A 19,843-nucleotide genomic window follows, 5' to 3' on the forward strand; every position below is an offset into this window, starting at 1 on the left:
ACTGATATACAAATTAGTATTATATTAATATATAATTTATTTAATACATTTTTAAACGTGATGTCTAGAATTGAATTCTATATAATAGTGTTTTATTTAACATTTTCATATGAATATCAAATTTATTCATTTACTTTGGCTCCATTTGTTGCTTTCAGTATGGCTTTTTAACTGAGATATTTTTTTAAATTAAATTAAATATGCTTACAAATGCATAACTAATTAATTGAAATATTTAATTAATTAAATAATTAAAATAGTTTTATGTTAATATAAATGTAATTTAGATACTTGACGTGAATTGTAATTATATCCAATTTTGTTCTATTCAATATTTTGATATTAATATAAAACATATTTCATTACATAAATATGATTATTAAATATGATATGCATTAAATTGAATTGTAATATCAGATTTTGTTCTATTAAATATTTTCATATTAATATATAATATCAATACAAATGTTACTTAAATTCATATCTGATTTAGTTTCATAGACTTCAATTGAATTGTAATTTAAACTAATTTTTTTCAATACATTAGCTTTATATTGATATAAAATGTATTTAATTACTTTTAGGATAAATTTCATTTTTTTTACTGTTACTCAACAATCTGCGCACACTTTAAGGCGAACAAATTAAAACGCTATTAACAATTTTGCAGAATGTAAGCGCAGAGTTGGGCTTTTGTTGAGCGCAATTCCACTTTTCGCTGCCATTATTAAGCCACAGAAAGGGTAGGAAAGTGCAAGGGGGAGGGGAGGGCATGTATAAGTTATGGAAAAGTTTTTATTTAACATTTGAGTGATTTTGATGCGTTTTATTGCGCTCCGCTTTAATGCATTTCGTTGAACTCGACGCTAAACGCAACCAACAACATCAACAACAATCGAATTTAACGAGAGAAATGACAGAAAAAATTACAGGTGTAACAGGTAGCACGGAAATGTGCACTGATTACGGCGTTAATTTATGCACTTGTTTAAGATGTAATACTACATATGGAAAATATTGTACATATATTGTATATGTATGTATATATAGGCAAGCATTTGTGTTGCCCTAGCGCTGATTACGTAAATCAGCAAAGGCAACAGCAAATACAACAACAACAACAATTACCAAAGCCATTGGCAGCAATTAGCGTGTTGCAAGCGCTAAAGAACTTCAACTGAACTGACTCGCCCTTCAATTAGACTTGCGCCATTTGGTTGCCAATGGAGCCAGTTGCCCGCTCAGAGGCTGCCCCCCTTTGCGCTTCGGCGAACGGCCCCATCTATGCTAGCCCCACTACAACAGACGCATTTCAATTTGCTAAACGATGCTCGTTCTCAAAGTGTTGCCAACTGCAGAAGGCGATTAGTATGTGTGTGTGTGTGTGTGTGGGTTTACTTGTAAATGTCGCTAAGCGCAGCGCTGTCAGCTGTTCACAATGGACTCGATGGGGCACCAGAGTCGAATGAGTAGAGTTACTGGGCTTACAAGTGATACGTCATGCGTCATACCTTGTGTAAGGCGTGGCTCTTCGTAGTAGCGAGCCGCATCTAGGATCTATCGACGATGTGCGCGTTGGGGCTATGGACTTGATCTCGAAAGTACATCTAAGGAACTTAGAATAACTCCAGTTTGGCAGGTTCCAATCAGCACTATCGACTGGAGCTCTAGAATTGGCCTTTTGGGTGTTTGACAATTTTGACAAATATTTGATTGTGTAACGTCTTTAATTTATTTTTTTATCAGAATAATAATTATTCGTAAATTGACAATTTTTGCTTAATTTTCAATTCGAAGATATATTGAGATCGGCTCAAACTATTTAATTAGCTTAAGCACTGAGCTTGACTGGAATATGCCCTTTCTCATGTCTCTTCCTCACTTCCACATTTCCACTTGGACCATGGCTCTTGACTCGGCTGTCGACTGTCAGCTGCAGCGAGCCAGCTCAAGTCGAATCATGTCGTCGAGCGGAATTGGCAAAGGAGCAAAACTTTCAAGGCTGTCATGTCGATTGCACTCGTGTCCGAGGGATTTTATTGGTAATTAAATGCGAAAAGAGGCAAATGGGGAAATCGAACCACAACTCGCATAAAACTTTGCCCAGCTTTTGCATGCTGCTCGTGGCGTGAGAAATCGAGTTGGACAACTTTCTGATAGAGCGTCTCCCCAACTCTTGAGTATGTCTCTCCTTTTTTCTATCTCAAACATAGATTTGGCAGTTGAGTTGCACCTCATATACAATTTGTGTACGAATTTCATATTCGTTCTATTCAATACATTGCCAGCACCACTCGATACACACTCTGTGGTTGCTTTGCTGGCGATATTATATTTCAGTTCTCGGGCTGCTCGCAGGCTGCGTTTGTCGATGACGGCTGCTTCTGGTTTACTATCGGCCAGTGACAATTACAAAAGCCGCAAACAAATGAAATTAAGTAATCACTGGCCATAAGTTGTAAATCAAATTTCATATGCCATTTCACATTTATCAGAGAATATTCTCTGTTTGTTTTTCGCTTCCCTCTCTCTATGTATTTCTATTAGTATTTCTTGTTTGTATTATGATAGTGGCACAGAGAGTACACTATGCATCGCTCTCTCTCTCTCTCTCTCTCTCTCTCTCTCTCTCTCTCGCTCTGTCTCATAAGTTAACTGGCAGAATGCTTGGCACCTTGTTTCTTGTTTCTTGTCGCTGTTTGGCGACTGCTGTTCCGCCTGTTTGCATATTGCAACATCTGTGCAAGCGAAACCAATTTAAAACATACGCCACCACATGCTCACACTCACACTCACACACACATGCAGTCACACCCACACTTGCCTGTAGAGACCTTTTTCAGCATACACATAGTGGCTGCTAAAAATATCCAACCGCTGCCACATTTGTTCTGCGCCTGTTTCGTCTCACGTCTCATTTCTCATCGCTCGTTTCATTTTTCCTTTCGAAGTGCACTTCGCCTTCTATCTTTTTCGTTTCTATCCTCGGCTTTGTCTTCGAGTTCTCAATTTCCAGCTGAATCTGGTGGCCTGGTGCACTTGTAACTCCTAATTGGTCACATATTTTGCACATTAACACTTTGATCTGTGGCAATTAATTAGTTCAGCTTGGCCAACTTTCAGCCTGAGTTAACTAAGGACGACAGCTCTTCAAGGATTACTGCCAAATATATTCGAGTCTTTGCAATTCACTTAACTTCAGTTGATTTCCCATTCCCAAATGCTTATCATTTGTCTTGCAGGGCCGAGACAAGCGTTTCCGTGACCCACAAAAGTCGAGAGGAAAAACCATAAGAGAAAATTGCAGCTGTAAAGCTCATCTAAATAATGCAGCGACTGACAGGAAATGTGGACTCGGCTCTGGCCGGGAGGAAGCTCCTCAAGTTGTTTGTATTATTTTGACACAAATTGAAAAAACGCTTCACGCTCCAGCAAGGGCCAACTGAAAAGTTTAAATGAACTTGCTGAAACTTCCGCTTGACTCTCTGCAACACCAAATGCGCTCTCGCCTCTCTGTCTCTGTGTGTGGTTCATAAATCATTTCACGAAATTATACACAAAATCCGATTTACAGCGAAACTTTGAGTTCAAAGCGAATAAAATACCCTGTCGATAAGCTGCAGCACTGCTACGATTTACATTCGCCAAAAACAGCCCCTCCCCCCACTCGCCAATCAACTGAAAACATTAAGCAGCTGGCCCTGCGAGGGGTGTCAGAGTGGGAGCGTTGGGGAGGGGGAGGCGTGAGTCTCTAATTACCGCCGGCTGCTGCAGAGATTCGAATTGCGTGATGCCCATTTAGATGTTCTCAGTTCCGAGTATTTTTGCTTTCGACAGAGCTCCAATTGTTCAACTGTGAATTGGGGCCTCCAGTTGAGGCAGTAGTTGGGCGCGTTGGGGTCTGGCAGTCAGCCAACGCCTTTTCCTCTCTCTATATTTGGCAAATGCATTTTAATGTCACTTTACAGCAAATTGTCAGTGCAGCGCATTCATCTCGAGGATTTCCCCCTTACACACACACATACACACACACACACACACACCGACACACACTCTTACTATTCATTGTTTAAGTAGCTGCAGCGGTGGCCATAAATGCAGCTGGGACGAGAAATGCAGTTGCTGCCAGGCAGCTGAATTATTGACAATGACAAGGACATTCAATTTGACTGAGCGACGAGTGGTAGGCAGAGCTTTCAAGGACACTGTGAGATGCTACAGAGCTGACTAAGCAGTAGGCTTAGAGTAGGCTGAAAAGCAAGAAATGTAAAGGAATTTAAAGTATATCTAAACTTTTCTAAATACATTCAACTTAAAGAGCATTCTTCCGGTTTGATTGTAATACACTGTTGTACAAAGTATGGTTATAAGATTAGGAGCAAACAAATCGTGACTGCCAAAGAAAACAAAGTTGTTACGGGTAGCATATATCATATAACCCAACCTCTATAAACATTTTTCATTTAATACAAAGTAGTAACAATTTCTAGAGTCAATCGAATTATGCAGAATGGAACTCCAGTAGTATGGGGGACATGTCTGAGCTCCCTATACGCACATATACATACATATATGTGTATAAAAACATTTTAGCTGATTGTTAGACGTCTGCCACATAAAAAGAGCTCTGTTGTCGGCTGACTAATAAATGTCGGTCTGTGGCCTCTGGGCCACGCCTTTGTCTCCGCCTCCGCCTCCGCCTCCTGCCAGCCCGTCGAATGCACTTGAAGTTTTCGGATAGCGACTGCAGCGACGAAAACTTGTGGAAATTGTCGCCATAATGCGGTACATAAATATTTATTGTACGTGTTTGGCTGACGTTTCTGCTTCTAGCCTTGAGTTTATGAGCCCGAACCGGACTGCTACTGCTACCGTTGGCTGTTGTCTGGTCTGCGGTCGGTCTCTTAAGCTCTAAACTAATAAAACCGTCGCAGACCCATAAAATGCGAGCAGAGTTAGCGCTAGACTTTTCACAAAATTTCCACTGAACTGCGATGAGAACACAAAAAATAAAAAATAAAAAATAAAACGCGTATTGATTAAAATATATTTGATATGGTTAACAGAGCTGAGCACTCGAATCCATAAAAATATTAACACTCGGGCCACATGACAGCCGGCTAAACGAAAATCACGTTCACAATAGTCACGTTTATTACTACAACAACAACAGCAACGACAATGGCAAGAACAAGAATAACAGCAGCAGACACTTTTGACTTATGCTTGCGTCTTGAATACCCTGTAAATGTATGATGTTTAAGAGTTGTTTAATGCTTGAAAGGAATATGAAAGAGATTTTTTTTTGTTCAGATTGCATTTCATAGGAGATTTGGATTAAAAATTATATAAGAACAGAAATCTACTTTGTATATAATTTTATTTTTTTTTAGAATTTGGTTTTGTATAAAAATTTAAAATATTTTACCGATGATATCTACTTTTATTATTCATTTTTTCAAATTAGATTTCACCAAAAACGAAAAAAATTAAAACATATAGATATATTTAAATTGTCTGACTAAAATTTATTTATTTTGTATAGATTCCAGGGTATCCTATCGTCGCAGCTCAGTATTGTGTGTGTTTTCTTTATAGCATTTTTGTAGCGACCGTAAAAGATATAAGTAGAGAAAGGGATGGTATGGGGTTAGCGTAAATGGTGGAACATGTGTTAGCCAGCGCCAACAACGTCATAAATCTCGCACACCTTCTATATATGCTTGTGTGTGTGTGTGTGTGTGTGTTGTCCACCCACAGCCGTGCACAACCCGTTGGCAGTCGGAAGCGCAATGCTCCACGCTCCATGCTTCATTACATTGCGTAGCCCCAGTCCCAGCAGCAGTTTCAGTCCAAAGCCGCCCCCCTCCCAGATCCATTTCCCATTTGCCCCTTCCCATAGGCGTGGCTCTGCCGCAGTCACCTTTATTGGCCACTCGCACATCGGCATTGTAAAAAACGTGATTTCCGCTATTGGCCTGCTGTAATTGTTGACACCGGGAAGGGGCAAGTGGTCGAGTGCGCGATTGGGCGAGAGGGCGAGAGGGCGAGAGGGGGACAGGCTAAGTCCCGTTCCCGCTGTCCGCTTATTCCGTTTAGTTTGGCTTCTGGCTAAAATAGACGCCAGCTGCAAACACTCAAAAAATGCATGGAAATGCTTTCACTGACGTCAAATGTCATCTATACTTGAACCCAAAGCATGACAGCGCTTTGGGCAATACGTCCACATATAGCCAAGACCAAGCAGAAGACAGAGCAAGGCAGTCAGACAGACAGACAGACAGTCAGCCTGTCAGAGGGGCAGCCAGACAGACTGCTGGAGTATGAGCATATAAGCAGGGCTGACAGTTGCATTACCTGTGCAAATTCTGACACCTGAATGCAGCTGTTTTGAAAGGCTTTCACAAGATTGCAGCTGTAGGTGAAAAACATGGAAAAAGTGCGTCAGGTGAACAATGGGGGCAAAGCAAGGAGACAGAAGGAGGCGGGAGGAGACGGGAGTAACTACTTGTCATATGCTCTCCTTGATGCGCGAGAAACTTTTACGTCGGGTGTCAGTTCGAAGACAAGTTTCAAGGAAGCATACATATACGATTAAAAAAGGTGTGTAAGCTAGAGATAAATTATTCATAAATAATATGAAACACCTATACCAAATTAAAAAGTGAAGACAATAGAAGTAAATTTCTATACTGTCTGGGTTTTCTGTTAAGTAAACATCGATTATAACTCTGAAGAAGGAAGATCTATGCCAAATTGCAGATTCAAGAACGTAAGAATAGCCATTTCTGTACCCTTTATATGTAATCAATATAGTCTATATATATAGTGAATCGATTGAAAGTCCTTTTGTTAATTGTACATCTGTACATATGTATCTGTAGAGCTTACTTTTAAAAGTTGATCTATGAGAGAATTATTGGGATATTATAATACGAAGTCTAAGCTTATAGTTGATTGATGAAATTATATAAATGAACATTGAATGACAGCTAAATTGTCTTATTTTATTTGCTTTCACTATGCTTAAAGCTGTTGACATACATTCCCATATACATATATTCATATGCCTACTTCAGCTTAGAGCTAGAGCTATCGATAGTGGACGTCATCGATAATAGACTGTAGTAAATTGTAAGCCATCGATAATGGTCGATAGTGCCATCGATAGTTCTCCACCTCTACCTCAGGTTATCTACTTTGAAGTCCATAGCAAATTGGCAAATGTATTTAATTTAGGTCTTATTCATTTTCTTCTTCGGTTACTTTCGATCATTCTGAAAGAACTTTGTCTGCAAGTTGGTGCCGAAAATTACCTTTAGAGCAATTTGACTTTGTCAATTTGGTTTTGTGCCACTGTGCTTAGCGAACCGTGGCTAGCACTAGGACTGCGAGTGGCTTGGGCTGGCAGAGTGGAAGAGCGGACTGTAAGGCACATGGAACATGGCACATGCCATAAGGCTTCCGCCCTTTTGGCGGTCTGCTGTGTCAGCTATTGATTTTTGAGAGACAACAACAATGTCAGTAATTTCCTAGAACGGGCAGATACTCTGTAGCTTTTGAAGTATCTCAACTTGACTTTCCTGTAGAGTCAAACTGCTATTGGTTTGGCATTTTCCAGCAGTTAATAGACAACTGACCTCAATATGATTATGAGCCGAAACTAAAGCTCTGTCTCGTACGAAGTCTGAATATATTTTGGTTACAGTCACAGTTTCAGTTTCAGTTTGGCTTATGCAGTTTGGGTTAAGGTTACCGACCCACAGAGACCCCGGCAACAGCAACAGCAACAGCAACAGCAACAGCAACATCAGCAGCAGCAGTTACAGTTACAGCTACAGCCACAGCCTCAGATTCAGCTTTGGTTAGACACAGATACAATTGTATCTGTATCTTGCAAATTGTAATAGTTGCTGCTGATGTGGGCCGAACAATGATGCTGGCAATAGCGATACCTCTCTTCCTTTCTCTCTCTCTCTCTCTCTCTCTCTCTGCTGTTGCATTTTGATGATTTGTATTGTTGATTTTTTTGTTGTTGTGTAATGAAATTGTGGCTGTTGTTGCTGCTGTGAAATTGTGTAATGCCAGCCTGGTTAGAGCACAGCCGAGATGTAATTATATTTGTAGTCTTGCCATGATTGCGACTAACGCGGAGAGAGGGCAACCACAAGGTTTTAAGCTTTGTTTAGGTTAGTTTAACCTCAACTTTTATGGCAACGAGGCAACAAATTAAATACTTTCGAGAATTAGCTCAAATTTGACTTTTATTGACCAACAAAATGTCATTACTAATAATATGCGCCTGTGCCCGGGTCATTATGCTTTGTGCTTATTTACCTATCATTCATTATTTATTTGTTGTGATTATCACCCACTGCGAACCCCACCCAGTCGGACGTGCCGCCCATATGTCACAAGAGACTATACACGTGGAGTGCCACGCGCCGTGCGAGCTGCCAACGGCCCGCTCGTCCCTCGCTGTCAAAGAACAAACTGTAAATAACACCTGAACCTGTGCGCGGAAGCTAAAACTTCTATTTTTATTGCTTGCTGGCACATGCCAAGTCCCACTATGGGCCTATCAAATTGTCGGCCCTATCGTCATTTATTACTGTAAATGGAAACCAGAAGACTCTACATATCTTATTTAGTTTTATTCAACTGCAGTATCTTAAACTAAAGTCTTTGAAATAACATTTAAAATATTATATTTGCCATTTCTATATCTTGGACTGTAGATAGATGATATGAATGCATATTTATAGATACTGCTTTTATCTTTCTCATTTATCTTATTTAAGTTCTTATAGGTCTTTGCTGATAACCAAGCAATTCGTATTAATTTATTCAGCTCAACATTTTTGGCTTCGCGCTTATCTTTCTGCATAGATAGCACAGCCGTCGACTGTTTGAATATTTAGTTTTGCTTTAGCATTTAAAATTTTAAATTTGTCGCCTATCATTTTAGCCATTTCTAATATGCCAGCTTTCTAATGGCCGCGACTAGAAATAATTTAATTAGGCGCCATCATTTATCATCATGACCTCAATTTTTCGCAGTTGTCTGTCGAGCTTTAAATTGGCTGCCCGTCACAAGTTTTTGACATAATTAATGTGATATATCAACAGGGCTAGTATGTAACAAAGTTTTCCACTCTTCCCGCTTCCCACTTTCCACACAACGACACAACAATGGGAGTCGGTCTGCTCTCTCGTACTTACCACAGTTTTATTTTCCTCTTTTATTTTCCTCCACGCTGCGTTAAGCTGCAAATGGAAACAATACGAGTTCAATTATGGAAAATCAATTTAAGCAAATAAATTATTTAAATTGCATTATCGAGAGCATAAAATACGAATACAGAAATTACAGTCAAATTGTTCATCGAGTGCGATAAATACGTAATTATGGCCCACACGTAAGGCACATTACGTATACGCAGCGTCGAGCCCAATTGACCTTGACTTGGGCTTGGCCAGTAATTGAATAGCCAGTTGCGTACATATGAATATATATATACCTATTTAAATATATATATTATATATTTTCTATAGGCCCTCGTTAGCCCTTAAATTTAGTCAGCTGTAATTAAGCCATTATATATATTTGTGTTTCATTTGTTTGCTCAGCCATGAGACAATTCGCAACTTGCAGCTTGCTTCAAATGAACTTCTAATTTGCTGGCAAATATCTCTTTAAACCAGCTCCTAATTAGGACCCATCGAGGCTGGCCAGAAATAGATATGCAGGCGTTTAAAATGCTCGGCGTGCAAATTGTTTGAGTATTTATGTTGTATTTACGTAGATCAATTAACACTTGACTGATTAATCGCATAGATTTGTTAGCATCCGCCACGGATTGTTGCGATTGCAAGCACCCACACACACCAACACACACTCACACTCACGTTTCCCGCGTGATTTGTGGTCATGTGCTGCAAAAACGTGCCACGAACAAAAACCCGCTAATATAGATAGACATTCATATAGACGTAACGCGTGGCAGAGCCAGCGAAATGTGCGTCAAAATGTTTAGCACTTGGTAATTAGTGAACAACAGCCGCCTCTCCCAAAGTCTCTTCTACAATTCCCATTCCCAGCTCTCTCTCTCTCTCTCTCTCTCTCTCTCTCTCTCTCTCTCTCTCTCTCTGTTCATGCTAGCCATGGCAACATTTCGTCTTGCCATTCGCATAGCTGCTTTTGATTTGCGTTAAACAATATTGATTTTTGTGCTATTCACAGGTATTTAATCATGCCTCCCCGGCCTACCTCGGCCTGCCTTCGGATTACGCTGCGTAGGTGATATCCAATTAAACAGCGCAGCTTTGTTTCCATTTGTCAACATTTTCCTTTCATCCCCATCAATAAATCAAACGTGAAATCCCACGCACAATGCGTCGTATGCAAAGTTGCAACGTTGATTCCTGATTCCTGATTCCGTGATTTTTGCAATTAACATTGATTACTTACAGCCACATTCTTTCCTCTCTTTACATAGACTTTCCAATGCGGAAAATGTCTGCCGCCTATCAAACTATAAACAAATCAGCATACGCTTTTGCTCAGACTCTGCCTATATATCGCTGTATATGTCTAGGCATAGACTGACTGTATGCTAATGAATATATCTTGTGCGCAAGGTTAAACAGTCTTTAGATTGTGTCTGTGTTTGCCACGATCTGCGTACAGATTCAGTTTTTCGTAGAGTCACTTTTTAGACTAGTAGAACTGGTTCGCAGCTTCCACTCTAGACGCTTCCTAGTTCTCCTCAATATCAAAGCTAAATTATTTCTATTTGGTCTATCATTTGACTTTATTGCTTTAAGGAAAGCCAATAGATTTTTTAATTTATTTTATTTATTGTTTATAAAAAAAAATTATATTTTTCACAGATTTTTATTTTGTAGATATTCCCAGACTTAATTAATTTCCAGTTTATCGCCACATTAGTGTCGCTTGTATGTATTTAGTAATTATACTCATTCACGAAAGTGAATCAGTATATTGGTTTTGTGCAATGTCCGTCTTGCTGTCCGTCCGTCTGTCCGTCTGTCCGTCTGTCCGTCCGTCCGTCTGTCCGTCTGTCCGTCTGTCCGTATGAACGCAATCTATTTCGGCGCTATTGAAGCTAGAGACTTGAAATTTGGAACACATACTCGTGTATATCTCCGATTTATAAAGTGTTAAAATTTTCCCGATCCGCCCACTAGGGGCGTGGCAAATCGGAAAATGCATTTTCCGATATACCAGAAATCATGTTTGTTGAAGAGCTAGAAAGCTGAAACTTGGTATGTAGGTCCGCGTTGACCACCCAAGATCACGAGCTATGGCGGATATATCTACGCCCATTGGGGGCGTGGCAAATCGGATAAAACTGTATCTCCTAAAGTTGTAAACCTAGAATGCTGAAATTTTGCACGTCAGCTAATGGTATGATTCTATAAAGTCTGAAGATAAATTATAAGTCTACGCCCGTTGGGGGCGTGGCAAATCGGACCTGAAGATATAGTGATTTTTTAAATTCTCCTATATTTTGGACACTATTGATGGCAGAGACCTCAAATTTTGTATATATACTCGGACTGATCACCCAAGACCAAAAAGTTTTGTCAGATATATGTCCGCCCACAGGGGGCGTGGCAAACCGCAAAAGTTTATATCTCCTAAAGTATAATAGCTAGAAGCTTCAAATTTGGATAGTTGAGTTACTGGTAGCCTCCTCTATCGATTCCCCAAAAATAATTTTTACGCCTCTTTAGGGGCGTGGCATATCGAAAAATACCCTGTAATTTTCACATTTTTTTAGGGTAAGCATTCAAACTTTGCAGTTAGGGTAACGTTATCTCTTTCTAAAAACTGACCAAAAATGAGGTCTCTACGCCCAGTTGGGGCGTGGCAAATCGGAAAAACCTGTATATTCTACAGTATTAGAACGAAACTTAACTACTAAATTGTTGATGGGATGTGAATGAGTATTCCGCAGTCGGTGACGCCCGACTGCAACGTTCTTACTTGTTTTGTAATTTGTCTCATCAAATTCTAATATAATGTGAATTATACAGGCAGCCCAACTAGCTGTCTCATTATCCAATCTAATGCCCATTGTCTAATATATTATAATCTGTCTGTGGCTTTCATAAACCAAAAGCAATTGGGGTAGTTTGTGGAATTATATTGTCATGAGACTTTCACTTTTGCACTAGAATCGATAAAACAAAAAAAAAAAAAAAAAAAAAAAAAAAAAAGGAACCAAACATAGCCAACCACAATCTGTCGTATCGAGGGCAATCGTCGTAAATAATGATTAGTTTCGGCAGTCTATATATATTTATAAACAATAATGACATTTATTTGATGTCGTTAGTTAGTTGCTTTGATATTGACTAACCAGCTGGACAGAGCAGTCACATGACGTTGTCTAACTATCCATTATTCTCGGCGCTTGGGCAACTATACCATTTATAGATCGGCTATATGTATCTGTATATATATACATATTCGCGTGCCATCCAATTGCGTAAATTGTTTTAATTTAGACTCAAGTCTCCTATAATGCGATATCTGACGTGCTCAAGCAATCGAGTGCGTGATTCGAATAACAGATTGAATTTGAGTTGAGATTGTTTTCAATTCAATTCATAGTGATTCTATCTAGTAATAATATTGTATATTGTTTTGCCTATGATGTTTAAATAATAGTTTTGGGTTTTTTTTATCAGAAATATATTTAAGCTTTGGTGTGAGTGTTCCTTGTTGGACTCATACATATGATGATATTATTATATTGAAAAAAAAAAAAAAAATAAATAAATAAATAAATAAATAAATAAATGAAATAAATAAATAAGAATTATATATATAACTTCAATATGAAATACAATATTCAATAATGAAAAGATGTTTATTAATAATGATAGATGTATTTATATGAATAAATTTAAGAAGAATTATAATTATGGAAAACTTGGATGAGTTAATTAAACATTACTAATTTCTTAGTTTTATTTTGTTATTTATATGTATAAAATCGAGTCTCGATAATTCGATTTACACAGAAATTCAGACTATTAACAATTATCGAGAACAAATTTTTTCAAGGTGATAGAATTGTTTTCGATTTATCGCGATTTTCAATTTAGCGGGGTACTAATTATTGGGAATTATTGGACTCTACTGTCAGACAGATCCTCTCTAAACAATATGTCAGACTGCATTTGCCGTTGCTGTGCATCGAAAATTCTATTCGTTTCTATTTCTTGAATTTCTTCCAAACTTCGAGCTATGTACTATCCCATATTAACTTCGAGATGAAGCCGATTGCTTTGCTCTAACTCCACACATCTCTCGGTGTTTCGGTTTCAGTGAAATCACAAACTCTTCATCAATTATCTTCACCTTTGCACATTAGCTTCATTATCTTCTCTACTTTGACCTCAGCGATATTTTCTCAGTTCAGCTTGATCTTCATTATAACAAAAATAATTATTGGCTCGTCTAGTTTGGGCATTGATATTAATAGATATATTAATAGATATATATAATAGATATGTTTCTTTCTCTTCTCAACTTCTGCTATTGCCAGCTCAGCTAAGCACGTCTGACGACGCCTGCAATTAGGCATATGTGCTAAGTAGCTCTCCAGTCTATATTTATTTATTTATTTTAATGCAATATGCTTTTAGACACACACACGCCGTGAGGTGGAGCAGAGGATCGAAACACATTTACGTCTGAGTGCTCAGTCGAATTGAGTGCCAGGTTTAAGCAAATGCTGTAAAAATGTTTGGATTTCGATTTGGATTTGAATTTGGATTTGGCCTGGGATCTGTGCAGCTGTAGAGGCCGCATTTGGATGCACTCGTGGGAACCTCCTAATGGGGAGGATGCGCGCACTTGCCAGCCACTTAAGAATTGTGTGGAATGGGCCGCTACGCCGCTTGGAATAGTTTAGTGCAGGCGCAACATTGTCCACAATAAATTCGTTCACACAATCAATACCAATTAACCTCCTTGGCGCGCACTTAATTATAACGCGCATCGAGCCAAAGAGCAAATAAAATAAATATTTTCTTAGGCTAGGCGAGCCGGGAGCCAAAAGACAGAAGAACAAGCGCCTGGATGAGAAGGCGATTGCCCCTTTTCTGCCCCTTTCCCTTTCTCACTCACTCTCTATATATATGTCTCTCCCTCTCTTTCCATTTGCCCGCCATGGCGACGCGCCTACGTATGCTGCTCATTTTCCACTTCAACACGCAATGAGAAAAATTTAAGAAAACAGCGCACAGTGCGGGGCCTCGGCTACTTTACGAGAGCTGCACTCAGCTGGGGAGGTCCCTAGCCCAAGGCCCAAGGGCCCCAATCCCTGCCGCAGTCTCTGGCCCCTACGTTCCGGCGTTGGTCGCTTTAATTAACGTAGCGTCGCGGAGTTAATCCGATTGCTATCGGTACAATGATGACTCACAATCTGCCAGTTGTTCTCTATGTTGTTGTTGTTATTGTTGCTGTTGCTGTTGCTGTTTTACATGCAAATGCGTCTCCTGCAGCGCCAGGAGCCGAAAATCCGATTCGAAGTCCGACGCTGGTGGTTGCTTCGTCGTCAGCCCTGTCGCGCGCTCCGTGGGCGTGTTATTTATATTTTATATCTTTTTCTTTCGTGTGTTTTTCTTCGGAACGTGACTCATTTGTCTAGGCGCCCGGGCTAACCGTGTAATTATAATGCAATTTGCCTTTAACACCAAGCGTTCCAGCTCTCACTCGGCTCAGTCAACAAACTTGTTAGGTTAAACGAACCTGTTTCTTACTGGCTTACAAATTGAGTTGTATGCCTTATTGATTCTCCTTTGTCAGATGGTATCTGTGGCCGATATTATGTGCTAGATAGCTGCGGAAGTCCCTGTGTTGGTTCTTTAATTTTCAATTCAGCTAGTTTCGCTTTCATTAAATAATTTATGAAGCTCTAAAGAAATCGACTTTGATGCAATCCAATCAAATATTTGTGCGCCTGTCCCGAAGAGCTGTTCAAATATTTAATATTTGCATAGTTTCGCTGGGTGTTTTTGGGGCTTGCGGTATATCGCCTGGCAATAAATAATACAATTGACTTGTGCAAATGATTGAGTTTGTTTCCCAACTGTCTGACAGGCAGTACCGAGTCGGGGGGTCTGCTTCTGGCTCGGGTTGCGCCGGTGTCACTGGCCAATTCCCAATGCCAAGCTCTTGGCCAAACAATATTTGCTTTACCTTTATCAGAAGTTGTGTGAATGTGCTCGAGTGTGTGCGTCTGTGTGTGTGTTTACTTGTGTGTGAACAAGCAAATAGGATGCTTATCAGAGGCTACGCAGTCAACTGTTTGACTAGCTAAATAATCTGACTGAATGACAACAACAATAACAACAGCAACAGCAGCAGCAGCACAAACATCAACAACAACACCAACAGCAAATATAAACATTAATCATTAATATGCGAAAATGCATTTAACAATGTATTTGTTTTTGCAGCACACACTTCATGCTGTTTGCATTTAATTAATGAACTTAAATCGCTTTTTAATTGCATGCATAAACAGTTTAAAAACTGATTGAGGATGAAGTTTTATTTAATATACCAGGCTTATTTGCCCTATTGATCAAAGTGGGAGTCTTGTGTAATGCAAATAAGAATAGTTAGAATATAAGTTTAAGTTTACTTAAACACTTTGCATTGTTTATATTTACATTTAGTTTCTTAAATATAAACGAATTGAGTTTAAATAAACTAGCAATTAGCTTTGATAAATTTTTTATTTTAATTGGATTCAAGTTGCTTACAAATAAGAAATTCAATATACTAATATGAAGTATATTTATATAAATAAATTGAAATTCTATGCCCAATATACAAAACATTTTTTTTTTTTTTTTTTTTTTTTTTTTTTTTTTTGTGCCTAAGCTCTTTTTTTGTGGGCAGATATTAAAAATATATGCATTTAAATTACAATTAAAATAAAGTGAATTACTAAAGATAATATACAATCTTTTCTTGTAGCACTCATATTTTGAGTCGGATGATAAACTACACTAACTTGATTAAATTAAGTATTTAAAAAAAAAATATATATATATATATATCGTAAGAATTATGTATAAATATCAGATCAGCTGTCATGATTAACTGAAATTAAATTTAGCTCAAAAGATTTTAAAATAGGTTTGTGGCTTTAGGGCAGTTGTACTCAGCAGATATTTACATTTATTGAACTACTCGAAAACTAGCCTAGAGGTTAACAAATTACTTGAGCCTAGGCAATAGCTGACAAGAAACTCAAGCCAGCAGACAATATAAGCTGTCGAACAGTACTCCATATCTTTCACACAAATTAACTTTGATATATTTATTATTTATTTAATACCAACTCGCTGTCAGCTCATCATATCGTCAATTGCGAAGTAGTCAAGCGCTTTCGTCACTTCTAAACCAATACCAAAAGCGTTTCACATCAAAGTCATTTCTTATGGCACTCAACTGGCATCAAAAGCAAACGCCAAGCAATTAAATCAGTCCACAAAATCCCAGACGAACAGCAACAACATTGAAAACTTTACGATTATTTTACAGAGCAGCGTTCGTATGCCCTAACTGCGAGGAGTCTGGCTGGAGCCCGGCCGAGTGGTTGACTGCGCAAGAGTAGCTGTAAATTTGTAATGTGAATGACTTTATATAGACATAATAAGAATGTCTCTATTACAAGCCAGACATATATACTTAAATAGTTTGCAAAAGAAAGCTGGATCTGGCAGCGTAAATATAGTTCCATAAATATGTGGTTCAGCTATAGCAAGAGGATTTTGAGAAAGGGGCGCATGTGAGGCGGCGACATGAAACAATTAGGCCATAGAATTTTCGCATTGTCGCTTGTATTAATTAATTCCTCAAGTGGCAAGATATATATATTAGAATACACTAAGAGAATAACCGGACAACTATGTATAGTGAGACTACTAAAAGCAAAAACTGAACTAATATTAAGGTCAGTGCCAAATAAAAAAATATTTCGTAATAATAATAATAATATAAAATATTTAAAAAATAACGAAAATTACGAAGTATTAACCAAAATAAAACATATATAAGCGAGCAAAAATTAAAAAAGATTAAAAAGAAATAAAGTTCCCTTTTCACCTAACAAAAATAAAAAATAAATAAATAAAAAATTTTCAATAATATTAAAAGAAATTGAAAGGAGGAAAACAATATATAATTATATATATAATAGGTAAATAACTCAATTTACACATATGCAATCAACATATTGATTTAATTTATGTAAATTAAATCGCACTCATAGTAAACAATTTATAAACAGTTTTACTTTAATGTATTCCATGTACACGAGTGAATAATTTGCTTATAAGATGACTTGAAAAGGTATTTTCAACTCAAATATATTTATTGATTATTCAAACTAATTTTTCATTTTTAATTCAAATCTCAATTTATTATCAATAATTAATTCATAATGCAAGTTTTTCTCCAAGTGTATTCTACTTGTATTTATTCACTGACGAAAACCAGAGAAAACTTCTGAAAAGCTGCGTGCAGGCAATGCCAACTGCTTTGAGGCGAATCTCACTTATTTATAGTTCTTAGCACAGGCGGCAATGGACAAAATGAAACTAACCGAAAATGATTGCGGGGGCCTGAATTGGCAGCGCCTGCTTCATTGTCATGGTCATGGGCTCACGCACTTGTAGCTACTTTTTAGCCATAGATACAAGTTGAAGCTGACGAATTGCCTGACATGCGTTGCTAATTTGTCTGGCGCGAATGTCTCGCCGCTTGTATTCACTATGAGTAATAGGGTAGTGTCTATACATATAAATATCTATGGAGGGGGTGTGGTGGGTGTGGTTGATTCGCTTTATAACCCCAGCGGGCTGGGTTGTTGGCTCTGATGGAGGCGTTTGAACTTTTAACGGTTTCGCATTTTCATTTCGTTGTTTGCGTCTAAAGTTCATTGTTAAATTACTTTCCCAGCTGCGATTGCCTGTATGTGTGTGTGTGTGTGTGTGTAAGTGTGTGTCTTAGTGTAACTTTGCTTTGTTTGTTGTTGCATATGCTAGATGTGATTTCAGTTGCTTTATTATGTTTGTGTTAGTTTTTATAGTCGCCGACTCAGTACAGTTTTGCCAACAAAGCTACGAAAAATCGATTTGTCATGCGATTCAGCATGCCCTTAGAACAAAGTTAATATCTGATTATAATACCAAATGATATGTGCTTTCATTCACAGAACTGAAGCAGAATGAGGTTCTGGTTCGGAACAAGTTAGAATTGAATGATTCAGAGTGCTCAAATATAATATTAAGTATATTATATTTTAGGTTAGTTTTGCAGTTGTTAAATTATAATATATGTACTATAGGCTTAACTTTAAGCATTTAACATCTTTTAGTTATTTATTCTGTCAGTCAGAAAAAAAATATATAAATTATATTTTATCTACGTCACACTTCCTCAAGGTCTTCAAAGTTGTTCGTGCTCTTCAAACATAACCCTTCAAACAAAAATATGAACAACTTTGCTGTAACCTCATGAATATGCAAGAAAGGCTTTTGGTAAGTCAACCTTTGACATTTCCATAATACAAGTTAATAATCGAAGATCATAAATCAAATGCAAAGCATTAGAAAAATAGCTTAAAGAGCTAGTTTTTGGCTGGTTGGATTGAAGGGCAGGCGACACAGTGTGAAGAGGAAACCAGTTTCCACAGTTCACAGCGAGTTCCGAGTTCAGGCAAGGGCAACAATTAAAAACAAATTAGCGATCATAAGCATTCAAAAAGTTGATTACAAATCATACTATAAAATTGTCAAGTCACACACTCTCAGTTTCTCTCTAGCTCTCTCGCTCTCTCTCTCTCTCTCTCTCTCTCTCATTCCCTCAGCCTCTGTCTTTTTACTTATGCTTAGAGAGTTGAATAAACCCCATAGGGCGATAAGCTTATCAGAAAGAATTCGAAGACAAAGTGTAAATTCATTTGTTGTGCAACAAGTTGAACATAACAAACAATTACAAAGCTCTTCAAAATCAATTCAAACAAGTAGAGCAATAGAGCACGACTATTAGATACCCTGTAGTCACTCAAAGAAATCTATACAGCAAAGTCTTTACCTGTTTTTGCAAGACAAACGTCTCCTTTTTACAACGATACTTAATGAATAGATACCCTGTATATTGAAAATTTCTTATAGACAAGCATTACTAACTGGAATATGCTTTCAATGCAGTGGAAATAAATGCTTGTTACAAACACGATCACAATCTTGATACACCCTGTGGCTCGTTCCCCTTTCGATGGCTAATGGTCAATTGAAGAATTTCTACAGCTCTTAACGAGTTAATGTAATAAACAATTCATATTCGTTAAACAATTTTATTAGATTGAACCGGTCGTCGCTTGATTTTTGTTTTGCTTGATCAAGATTTTCAGATTTCCACACCCGCCTGCGCCTCTAGATCTCATCGAGATGCGCTCGCCACGTGCCATTCTGTAATTATGCATAACTAAAACAAACCAAATTATTCAATATCTAATGAACCAGAGCGTGGCGCTGAGGCGGTCCGTTGAGGCTTTTAAGTGTGCCTACCGGCCTAAGCAGGTTTTCGCCAGGCGATGCCACGAGGAAATGTTAAACCAGATCGATCTACAATTCTCGCTCTCGCTCTCGCTCTCTCACTCTCTTTCCCGATTAGCTGATCAGCTGGTTTAACGAGCTGTCCCTAATGCCGGCTTGGCGTCCGGGTCGATCATGTGCCGCTTGTGTTACGCCTTTCACCGACAACGACAACAACAACAACGAC

General features: G+C 38.2%; 1 protein-coding gene across 5 annotated transcripts in view; it reads right to left on the reverse strand.

Moving 5' to 3' along the window:
- gol (ring finger protein goliath) overlaps positions 1-19,843 on the reverse strand; it is a 39,299-nt gene that overhangs the window by 9,780 nt on the left and 9,676 nt on the right. For 3 of the 5 annotated variants that reach the window (XM_089469374.1, XM_018012759.2, XM_018012758.2), the window contains one exon: positions 9,223-9,267. The gene's annotated coding sequence lies outside the window, so the exon portion shown is untranslated. Of the gene's footprint in view, positions 1-1,511; positions 1,749-9,222; positions 9,268-19,843 lie in introns of those variants that run through there. The other 2 variants (XM_018012761.2, XM_018012760.2) reach the window with 1 other exon arrangement.

The sequence above is a fragment of the Drosophila arizonae genome, chromosome 5 (genome assembly GCF_054131065.1).
Source record: "Drosophila arizonae isolate 15081-1271.41 chromosome 5, UAZ_ARI_1.0, whole genome shotgun sequence".
NCBI classification, from domain to species: Eukaryota; Metazoa; Arthropoda; class Insecta; order Diptera; family Drosophilidae; genus Drosophila; species Drosophila arizonae.